The 11,415-nt window shown below is 40.4% G+C and overlaps 2 pseudogenes; both read right to left on the bottom strand.

Moving 5' to 3' along the window:
• Positions 1-4,144: 4,144 nt before the first annotated feature.
• LOC149303014 (DNA-dependent metalloprotease SPRTN pseudogene) lies at positions 4,145-4,840 on the bottom strand (annotated as a pseudogene).
• Positions 4,841-9,836: 4,996 nt separating this feature from the next.
• Positions 9,837-10,532, bottom strand: LOC149303015 (DNA-dependent metalloprotease SPRTN pseudogene; annotated as a pseudogene).
• Between the last annotated feature and the right edge of the window lie 883 nt (positions 10,533-11,415).

An 11,415-nucleotide genomic window follows, 5' to 3' on the forward strand; every position in this document is an offset into this window, starting at 1 on the left:
ATGTGCTATGCAGCCAGTATAATTTTTAATGAGTTGGCTTTATAAATTGTTAAATACACATTGATTGTATATAGATTTCTTCTCTCTATATAAATGTATATGAGAAATTAAACTTAAGAACCATCATGGCTTCCGAATTTTATGATGAACTTTAAACCTCATATTTTAATACATGGGTACAGTAAGTCAAAAAGCTTACTCTGGTCGGCACTGTTTATTACTATAAAACATGTAATAAAAACCACTTTGACAATATTTTATATAGGCTTCTAAGCAGCAATGATAATTAAGCAATATGTAAAACAAGGTAGCTAGCAGTACCGTATTTGCTCGATTATAAGACGACCCTGATTATAAGACGACCCCCCAAAATCTGAATATTAACTTTGGAAAAAAAGAAAAAGCCTGAATATAAGACGAACCTAAAGGAAAAAAGTTTTACCAGTAAATGTTAATTCATGTAAACTATTTTATTAAATAAAAGCTATGATTGAGAAAAATATTTTTTTTGTTTTTATTTCCTTGTATTTTCCAACCTGTCCCCCAGTTACGCACATCTGCCCCCAGGCTTGCCACACCAATATGGCACTGTGGCCCATGATATGCCTTTTAACCCTCTATATGCCACTGTGCCCCATGGCATGCCTTTTGACCCCCTATGCGCCACTCTGCCTCCAGAAATGCCTTTTACCCCTATATCCCATTCTGGCATTTAGGGGGTTAAAATGCATATTATGGGGCAGAGTGGCATATAGGGAGGTATAAGGCATTCCAGGAGGCAGAGTGGCATTAAGGGAGTTAAAAGGCATTGTATAGAGCACTCTGCCTCCAGAAATGCCTTATACCCCTATATGCCACTCTGGCATTTAGGGGGTTAAAAGGCATATTATAGGGCAGAGTGGCATATAGGGAGGTATAAGGCATTTCAGGAGGCAGAGTGCTCTATTAAATGCCCCCTTAACGCCACTCTGCCTCCTGAAATGCCTTATACCTCCCTATATGCCACTCTGCCCCATAATATGCCTTTTAAACCCCTAAGTGCCAGAGTGGTAAATAGGGGTAAAAGGCATTCCAGAAATGCCCTATGCCCCCATTTAACACACACACACACACACACACTTACCGGTGCTTCCAATTTCCTGCTGTATTGCCGAGGCAGCGGGTTGACGTCTCCTTCCACTGCAGCCAGAAGGAGGTGGAGTTGGCAGCGGGGGTTTGTCTGCGTCCGTCGCGGATACCTTCCCCGGCTGTCAGAGATCAGAGTTCCCCGCACCGGTGCGGGGCAGTCATGGTTGATGGGGTGTTAAGGGTTAATTTTAGGGGCAGACATGGTTGATGGGGTGTTTAGGGTTAATTTAATGGTGAGGGTTAATTTAATTAATTTAATAAAGTTAGCTTAAGGTGCAGTTGCAGGTAAAGGGGAATGTAAATCCTGGGGGCAGTGATTATTAATGTATTATTTATAACAGTATGGTGATATTATCTGACTGATTCGAACCCCAATGAAGGCAGAGAGTCGTTCAAAGATCCGGATCTTAAGATCACTGTAAGATTCGGATCCCTGTAAGATCCGAATCTTTGAACGACTCTCTGCCTTCATTGACATCACTGGAGGCAGGGGGGAGGATTCATAATGAAAGGGGCGGGGCCAATCATTAGTGTGCCTGCACGGAGTTACTGGAAAACGGTAACTCCTGTGAGTCACACTGAGTGATCCGAAGATTCGGATCATGAATCGGATCATTTCAGTGAACGAATCGAAATGATCCGATTCACTTTAATGATCCGAACTTCCCATCACTAACCTGTAGCCCTGCAGCAGCTGGAGGGCCACATCTCCCATAATGCTCTTTCAGCTCAATGGCTGGCAGAGGAGTATGGGAGATGTAGTCCTGCAGCAGCTGGAGGGCCGCAGGTTGGACACCCTTGCGATACAGAAATGGAGTAAACGGGCAGGATTTTTCAGCTGCTGTTTTAGACTGAGTGTTTTCAACTGTTTTGTTTTAAATTTGTGCGAGTATACAAACCGACGTTGTCAATGAGTAAATCTAAATAGTATTACCGGTAATTGTTTCTTTTATCTTAACCCAGTTTAGGAATTTTCCACAAACTATTGCCGATATATTTTAATACAGTTAATGCATAGAGATTGCATTATTGATTTCATTACACTTGGCTGCGAATCTTAGATTGGGAAATGTTTTCTTTATTTGAAAATTACAATTTTTTTTTTATTTATTTTTTTACACATGGAATTGTTAACATTTGATAATTTCATATTATCCAAAATTTACCAAAGGGCCCCGCACACAAGCCTCCCATGTGCAGTGTTTCTGTAATGGAGCTCACTTTTTCAGTTTGGGATTATTAACACAGGGATAAAAGCTAACTGGGATTCGGCTTGCCCGGACCCTGAAAACATATCAAAGACTAGTAACTACAATACAGTTTACTGATTTGTGTTCACGTAACCATTTTCAAAGGTGCCATGCTTCACTAAATGATCAAATTAATATATTTCCAAGTTTAAAATAAAAATGAATGTAAAATAAACTATTCCTTCAGTATACACTCTTCACACCATAAGGTTAAAAGCATGGTGGTCAGACAAGCCATATCTGGGGTCTCAGTGACATATTGGCGGATATAAGTCATATTGAGGGGTCAACAGGCATATCTGAGGGCAGAGTGGCATATAGGGGGTTTAAGGCATATCTAGGGGTAGTAGGTTATCTGGGGGGGGCATAAGACATATATGGAGGCAGAGTGACATATAGGAGGTATAAGGAACATCTGGGGACAGAGTGGCATATAAGGTGGTCATAAAGCATATCTGGAGTCACAGTGGCATAATGGGGGGTATAATGCATATAGGGGGTATAAGGCATATCTGAGGGCAGAGTGGCATATAGGGGGTTTAAGGCATGTGGGGGGGTTATGGCATATCTGGAGTGGTTATAATGCATATATGGGGCAGAGTGACATATAGGGGGTATAAGGCATATCGGGGGGGGGGGGCAGAGTGACAAGCCTGAAGTCAGATGTGCATAACTGGGGGGCAGGTTGGCAAATAAAATGAAAGAAAAACAAGAAATGCATTCTTCTCAATCAGTTTTTATTAAATATGAAAAAATGGTTTACATGTGAATATTTACTATTAAAATGTTTTTCTTATATGATAGTCTTATATTCAGGCTTCCCCCCTCCCCTAAATTAATATTAAAATTTGGGGGGTCATCTTATAATCGAGTAAATACGGTCCTCACAGTTCATGGCTCTTTTCTTTAGAGGTATGTGGAGACTCAATGACAACTCCAAACACAGCTTAAATTAATCGTATGATATGACATTCTGACGTTATTATAAAACAGGTTATTGATTGACGAGTTTGTCCAACGTACTAGAAGCCATAAGAGGTCTGCCAAGTTAATTTAATTCCCATCAGCCACTTCTTGCTCTATACCGAGCAACCTTTACCAGCAAACTCGCTTCAGCAGCTTTGCTTATAGCCTCACCGCGCCGTTCTGGTCATGTAGCACCGTAAACTGGGCTTGAGCTAAAGGAAGGCGGCTGGGACAAACTTCTTTGAAACGCGAATTAACTTTGTTGCTGGGCTACGAGAGCTGCTTGTCAATTAACGATACCCAAACAGCTATGCATGAACTTCCCAGACGGCATTGCTGTGATGACTTGCAGCGAGCTCAATTGCGTTTGAGCTGTGGTTTTAGGTATGAAAGTGTGTTTTATTCCTGTAGATATAATTTTGTCAGATAGATGTTTCCCTTGCAGAACTGAAAATAAAATGTTGTGCAATTTTGGAAATGTGATGATTTATGCCAAATAACGTATCACATAAATCATACCTCCCAAGTGTCTCTCTTTTGGACCTAAATTGACCCAATACCACCTGTTCATCTTTCCTTAGCGCTGAGAATGTTTGGTGAGCCCAAAATTATTAAAGATGCCTGTCTTTATGCACTTATCTATATATCTATATATCTATAGTAAGGAATTCAATAGAAATGTTCACTTGGGTTTTAAACAATTTTATTGGTATATAATACAATCAAGAACTCCAAGTAACTAAGTAGCACGAGAACCATGTGCTGATCAGTATGTATAGATGTTATCACATAGCAATGAATTATTTGTCCATTCTGGCCCTCTTGCTGGGCAGTTCATGGCCACTGTTGTCATTTGGAGTGGCGGTTGGTGAACTGAAACTCCTCTTCCTCCCTTTTTGAACGTATTTTTTGGGCTCATTCACTTTAATAAATGTCCCCCCACAGGTAAGCTGATGGTGTGACCACCAACGTTCCCGAGCAGAGGGTGCCCGATTCATTGCCCGCCTTATGAAGCCAAACCTTGGCCCCCAAGCCCTGCAGGGTCCATCACAGAGCCACCAGTGCTTTCTGCATTTAGCAACCTCTGCATGGAAATTGTGGTAGATGGAAATGTTGGCGCCAGTGATGTTGTTTATGCGCTCCATGTGTTTGCAGAACTCCGGACCGTGGTCTCCTTCATCTTTGTATTTGTGTGTCACACACAGGTAAGCGTGAATCATTTCGTGGAGAAGGACCTCAACAAGATCTTTCCTTGATCTCAAGCTTAGTAGTGGCTTGCTGATATAAATAGTGCACAGGTCTTCATTTATCTTGTAGCGACAAAGCCCGGCTTTTTGTGTCATCCTGTGGCTCCATTTTACTTCCACCCACATCAACTTTCCCTTGAAAAACTTGTGATTAAGTGACATGAACAATTCCTGGAGGTTGGGGTTTGGGTCCAGCACCTCCCAAGCAGGATCAATAACTGATAAGCACTCAGGATCTATATAATCCATCGCACTGGGGAAAAGCTTCCACAACTAATCAAGTCTGCCACCGCAACAGCTCCCTCTCACAAAAATCAAGTAGCAAATGGGATGACTGTAGAAGCTTATGATACTATGATGTCATAGTGAGTTATTGATGTCCATGCATAGTGGTGATCTCGCCCAGCACTAAGCTGCGTACACAAACTCACTAAAACTGCAAAAAAGTTGAATGCTTCAACTTAACCAACTTTGCTGCACTCTATGACCTTCATGGCCAGGGTTTTTCCCACCCCACTGTCCAAAGCTTTTTGCGCAATTTTTTTTACCAATCGCAATTTCCATTTTTGCTATTTATTGTATCCACACAATTTATGTATTATTTTTTCCGCTCTCAAGGAGAGATAGGGCTTTCGCTTCATGCAATTTTTTTACAAACTACACTGCTGTAAATTATTGTAAATTAATTAAATGAACATTTTTTTTCCTTTCTCAGGCTTTCTTTGACTGTTCCTTTCCCCACAACTCAGGCCTTCTCAAGTATAGAAATATGTATGTTCATTAACACAAAAAAACAAAAACATTTTGATGGAATGACTGTTCAGGATGACAAAAATGGGGAAAGGGAACACTAATTCCAGTCATATGCTCTATAGTGTTCCACTTTATTAATATTCTTTATTAGAATTGTTTTAATTTTTAAAATATCAGTGTTGTATTGAAACAGTGCTAAAAATGTATACCTTCAAATTTTATTCATCTTAAAAGTATTTGATATGTTTTGAAAAGTCCGATAACTGCACACAAGTTGGTGTCCAGAGTGGCCAAATTCTGTAAATCCGTTTGTTTTCCTTTCTTTAATGAAATGGCAATAATGTCAAATGTGCTATGCAGCCAGTATAATTTTTAATGAGTTGGCTTTATAAATTGTTAAATACACATTGATTGTATATAGATTTCTTCTCTCTATATAAATGTATATGAGAAATTAAACTTAAGAACCATCATGGCTTCCGAATTTTATGATGAACTTTAAACCTCATATTTTAATACATGGGTACAGTAAGTCAAAAAGCTTACTCTGGTCGGCACTGTTTATTACTATAAAACATGTAATAAAAACCACTTTGACAATATTTTATATAGGCTTCTAAGCAGCAATGATAATTAAGCAATATGTAAAACAAGGTAGCTAGCAGTACCGTATTTGCTCGATTATAAGACGACCCTGATTATAAGACGACCCCCCAAAATCTGAATATTAACTTTGGAAAAAAAGAAAAAGCCTGAATATAAGACGAACCTAAAGGAAAAAAGTTTTACCAGTAAATGTTAATTCATGTAAACTATTTTATTAAATAAAAGCTATGATTGAGAAAAATATTTTTTTTGTTTTTATTTCCTTGTATTTTCCAACCTGTCCCCCAGTTACGCACATCTGCCCCCAGGCTTGCCACACCAATATGGCACTGTGGCCCATGATATGCCTTTTAACCCTCTATATGCCACTGTGCCCCATGGCATGCCTTTTGACCCCCTATGCGCCACTCTGCCTCCAGAAATGCCTTTTACCCCTATATCCCATTCTGGCATTTAGGGGGTTAAAATGCATATTATGGGGCAGAGTGGCATATAGGGAGGTATAAGGCATTCCAGGAGGCAGAGTGGCATTAAGGGAGTTAAAAGGCATTGTATAGAGCACTCTGCCTCCAGAAATGCCTTATACCCCTATATGCCACTCTGGCATTTAGGGGGTTAAAAGGCATATTATAGGGCAGAGTGGCATATAGGGAGGTATAAGGCATTTCAGGAGGCAGAGTGCTCTATTAAATGCCCCCTTAACGCCACTCTGCCTCCTGAAATGCCTTATACCTCCCTATATGCCACTCTGCCCCATAATATGCCTTTTAAACCCCTAAGTGCCAGAGTGGTAAATAGGGGTAAAAGGCATTCCAGAAATGCCCTATGCCCCCATTTAACACACACACACACACACACACTTACCGGTGCTTCCAATTTCCTGCTGTATTGCCGAGGCAGCGGGTTGACGTCTCCTTCCACTGCAGCCAGAAGGAGGTGGAGTTGGCAGCGGGGGTTTGTCTGCGTCCGTCGCGGATACCTTCCCCGGCTGTCAGAGATCAGAGTTCCCCGCACCGGTGCGGGGCAGTCATGGTTGATGGGGTGTTAAGGGTTAATTTTAGGGGCAGACATGGTTGATGGGGTGTTTAGGGTTAATTTAATGGTGAGGGTTAATTTAATTAATTTAATAAAGTTAGCTTAAGGTGCAGTTGCAGGTAAAGGGGAATGTAAATCCTGGGGGCAGTGATTATTAATGTATTATTTATAACAGTATGGTGATATTATCTGACTGATTCGAACCCCAATGAAGGCAGAGAGTCGTTCAAAGATCCGGATCTTAAGATCACTGTAAGATTCGGATCCCTGTAAGATCCGAATCTTTGAACGACTCTCTGCCTTCATTGACATCACTGGAGGCAGGGGGGAGGATTCATAATGAAAGGGGCGGGGCCAATCATTAGTGTGCCTGCACGGAGTTACTGGAAAACGGTAACTCCTGTGAGTCACACTGAGTGATCCGAAGATTCGGATCATGAATCGGATCATTTCAGTGAACGAATCGAAATGATCCGATTCACTTTAATGATCCGAACTTCCCATCACTAACCTGTAGCCCTGCAGCAGCTGGAGGGCCACATCTCCCATAATGCTCTTTCAGCTCAATGGCTGGCAGAGGAGTATGGGAGATGTAGTCCTGCAGCAGCTGGAGGGCCGCAGGTTGGACACCCTTGCGATACAGAAATGGAGTAAACGGGCAGGATTTTTCAGCTGCTGTTTTAGACTGAGTGTTTTCAACTGTTTTGTTTTAAATTTGTGCGAGTATACAAACCGACGTTGTCAATGAGTAAATCTAAATAGTATTACCGGTAATTGTTTCTTTTATCTTAACCCAGTTTAGGAATTTTCCACAAACTATTGCCGATATATTTTAATACAGTTAATGCATAGAGATTGCATTATTGATTTCATTACACTTGGCTGCGAATCTTAGATTGGGAAATGTTTTCTTTATTTGAAAATTACAATTTTTTTTTTATTTATTTTTTTACACATGGAATTGTTAACATTTGATAATTTCATATTATCCAAAATTTACCAAAGGGCCCCGCACACAAGCCTCCCATGTGCAGTGTTTCTGTAATGGAGCTCACTTTTTCAGTTTGGGATTATTAACACAGGGATAAAAGCTAACTGGGATTCGGCTTGCCCGGACCCTGAAAACATATCAAAGACTAGTAACTACAATACAGTTTACTGATTTGTGTTCACGTAACCATTTTCAAAGGTGCCATGCTTCACTAAATGATCAAATTAATATATTTCCAAGTTTAAAATAAAAATGAATGTAAAATAAACTATTCCTTCAGTATACACTCTTCACACCATAAGGTTAAAAGCATGGTGGTCAGACAAGCCATATCTGGGGTCTCAGTGACATATTGGCGGATATAAGTCATATTGAGGGGTCAACAGGCATATCTGAGGGCAGAGTGGCATATAGGGGGTTTAAGGCATATCTAGGGGTAGTAGGTTATCTGGGGGGGGGCATAAGACATATATGGAGGCAGAGTGACATATAGGAGGTATAAGGAACATCTGGGGACAGAGTGGCATATAAGGTGGTCATAAAGCATATCTGGAGTCACAGTGGCATAATGGGGGGTATAATGCATATAGGGGGTATAAGGCATATCTGAGGGCAGAGTGGCATATAGGGGGTTTAAGGCATGTGGGGGGGTTATGGCATATCTGGAGTGGTTATAATGCATATATGGGGCAGAGTGACATATAGGGGGTATAAGGCATATCGGGGGGGGGGGGCAGAGTGACAAGCCTGAAGTCAGATGTGCATAACTGGGGGGCAGGTTGGCAAATAAAATGAAAGAAAAACAAGAAATGCATTCTTCTCAATCAGTTTTTATTAAATATGAAAAAATGGTTTACATGTGAATATTTACTATTAAAATGTTTTTCTTATATGATAGTCTTATATTCAGGCTTCCCCCCTCCCCTAAATTAATATTAAAATTTGGGGGGTCATCTTATAATCGAGTAAATACGGTCCTCACAGTTCATGGCTCTTTTCTTTAGAGGTATGTGGAGACTCAATGACAACTCCAAACACAGCTTAAATTAATCGTATGATATGACATTCTGACGTTATTATAAAACAGGTTATTGATTGACGAGTTTGTCCAACGTACTAGAAGCCATAAGAGGTCTGCCAAGTTAATTTAATTCCCATCAGCCACTTCTTGCTCTATACCGAGCAACCTTTACCAGCAAACTCGCTTCAGCAGCTTTGCTTATAGCCTCACCGCGCCGTTCTGGTCATGTAGCACCGTAAACTGGGCTTGAGCTAAAGGAAGGCGGCTGGGACAAACTTCTTTGAAACGCGAATTAACTTTGTTGCTGGGCTACGAGAGCTGCTTGTCAATTAACGATACCCAAACAGCTATGCATGAACTTCCCAGACAAAATTGCTGTGATGACTTGCAGCGAGCTCAATTGCGTTTGAGTTGTGGTTTTAGGTATGAAAGTGTGTTTTATTCCTGTAGATATAATTTTGTCAGATAGATGTTTCCCTTGCAGAACTGAAAATAAAATGTTGTGCAATTTTGGAAATGTGATGATTTATGCCAAATAACGTATCACATAAATCATACCTCCCAAGTGTCTCTCTTTTGGACCTAAATTGACCCAATACCACCTGTTCATCTTTCCTTAGCGCTGAGAATGTTTGGTGAGCCCAAAATTATTAAAGATGCCTGTCTTTATGCACTTATCTATATATCTATATATCTATAGTAAGGAATTCAATAGAAATGTTCACTTGGGTTTTAAACAATTTTATTGGTATATAATACAATCAAGAACTCCAAGTAACTAAGTAGCACGAGAACCATGTGCTGATCAGTATGTATAGATGTTATCACATAGCAATGAATTATTTGTCCATTCTGGCCCTCTTGCTGGGCAGTTCATGGCCACTGTTGTCATTTGGAGTGGCGGTTGGTGAACTGAAACTCCTCTTCCTCCCTTTTTGAACGTATTTTTTGGGCTCATTCACTTTAATAAATGTCCCCCCACAGGTAAGCTGATGGTGTGACCACCAACGTTCCCGAGCAGAGGGTGCCCGATTCATTGCCCGCCTTATGAAGCCAAACCTTGGCCCCCAAGCCCTGCAGGGTCCATCACAGAGCCACCAGTGCTTTCTGCATTTAGCAACCTCTGCATGGAAATTGTGGTAGATGGAAATGTTGGCGCCAGTGATGTTGTTTATGCGCTCCATGTGTTTGCAGAACTCCGGACCGTGGTCTCCTTCATCTTTGTATTTGTGTGTCACACACAGGTAAGCGTGAATCATTTCGTGGAGAAGGACCTCAACAAGATCTTTCCTTGATCTCAAGCTTAGTAGTGGCTTGCTGATATAAATAGTGCACAGGTCTTCATTTATCTTGTAGCGACAAAGCCCGGCTTTTTGTGTCATCCTGTGGCTCCATTTTACTTCCACCCACATCAACTTTCCCTTGAAAAACTTGTGATTAAGTGACATGAACAATTCCTGGAGGTTGGGGTTTGGGTCCAGCACCTCCCAAGCAGGATCAATAACTGATAAGCACTCAGGATCTATATAATCCATCGCACTGGGGAAAAGCTTCCACAACTAATCAAGTCTGCCACCGCAACAGCTCCCTCTCACAAAAATCAAGTAGCAAATGGGATGACTGTAGAAGCTTATGATACTATGATGTCATAGTGAGTTATTGATGTCCATGCATAGTGGTGATCTCGCCCAGCACTAAGCTGCGTACACAAACTCACTAAAACTGCAAAAAAGTTGAATGCTTCAACTTAACCAACTTTGCTGCACTCTATGACCTTCATGGCCAGGGTTTTTCCCACCCTACTGTCCAAAGCTTTTTGCGCAATTTTTTTTACCAATCGCAATTTCCATTTTTGCTATTTATTGTATCCACACAATTTATATATTATTTTTTCCGCTCTCAAGGAGAGATAGGGCTTTCGCTTCATGCAATTTTTTTACAAACTACACTGCTGTAAATTATTGTAAATTAATTAAATGAACATTTTTTTTCCTTTCTCAGGCTTTCTTTGACTGTTCCTTTCCCCACAACTCAGGCCTTCTCAAGTATAGAAATATGTATGTTCATTAACACAAAAAAACAAAAACATTTTGATGGAATGACTGTTCAGGATGACAAAAATGGGGAAAGGGAACACTAATTCCAGTCATATGCTCTATAGTGTTCCACTTTATTAATATTCTTTATTAGAATTGTTTTAATTTTTAAAATATCAGTGTTGTATTGAAACAGTGCTAAAAATGTATACCTTCAAATTTTATTCATCTTAAAAGTATTTGATATGTTTTGAAAAGTCCGATAACTGCACACAAGTTGGTGTCCAGAGTGGCCAAATTCTGTAAATCCGTTTGTTTTCCTTTCTTTAATGAAATGGCAATAATGTCAAATGTGCTATGCAGCCAGTATAATTTTTAATGA

This window comes from Sceloporus occidentalis, unplaced genomic scaffold, assembly GCF_023333645.1.
Source record: "Sceloporus occidentalis isolate IW3139 unplaced genomic scaffold, rSceOcc1.0.p SCAF_16, whole genome shotgun sequence".
NCBI lineage: Eukaryota > Metazoa > Chordata > Lepidosauria > Squamata > Phrynosomatidae > Sceloporus > Sceloporus occidentalis.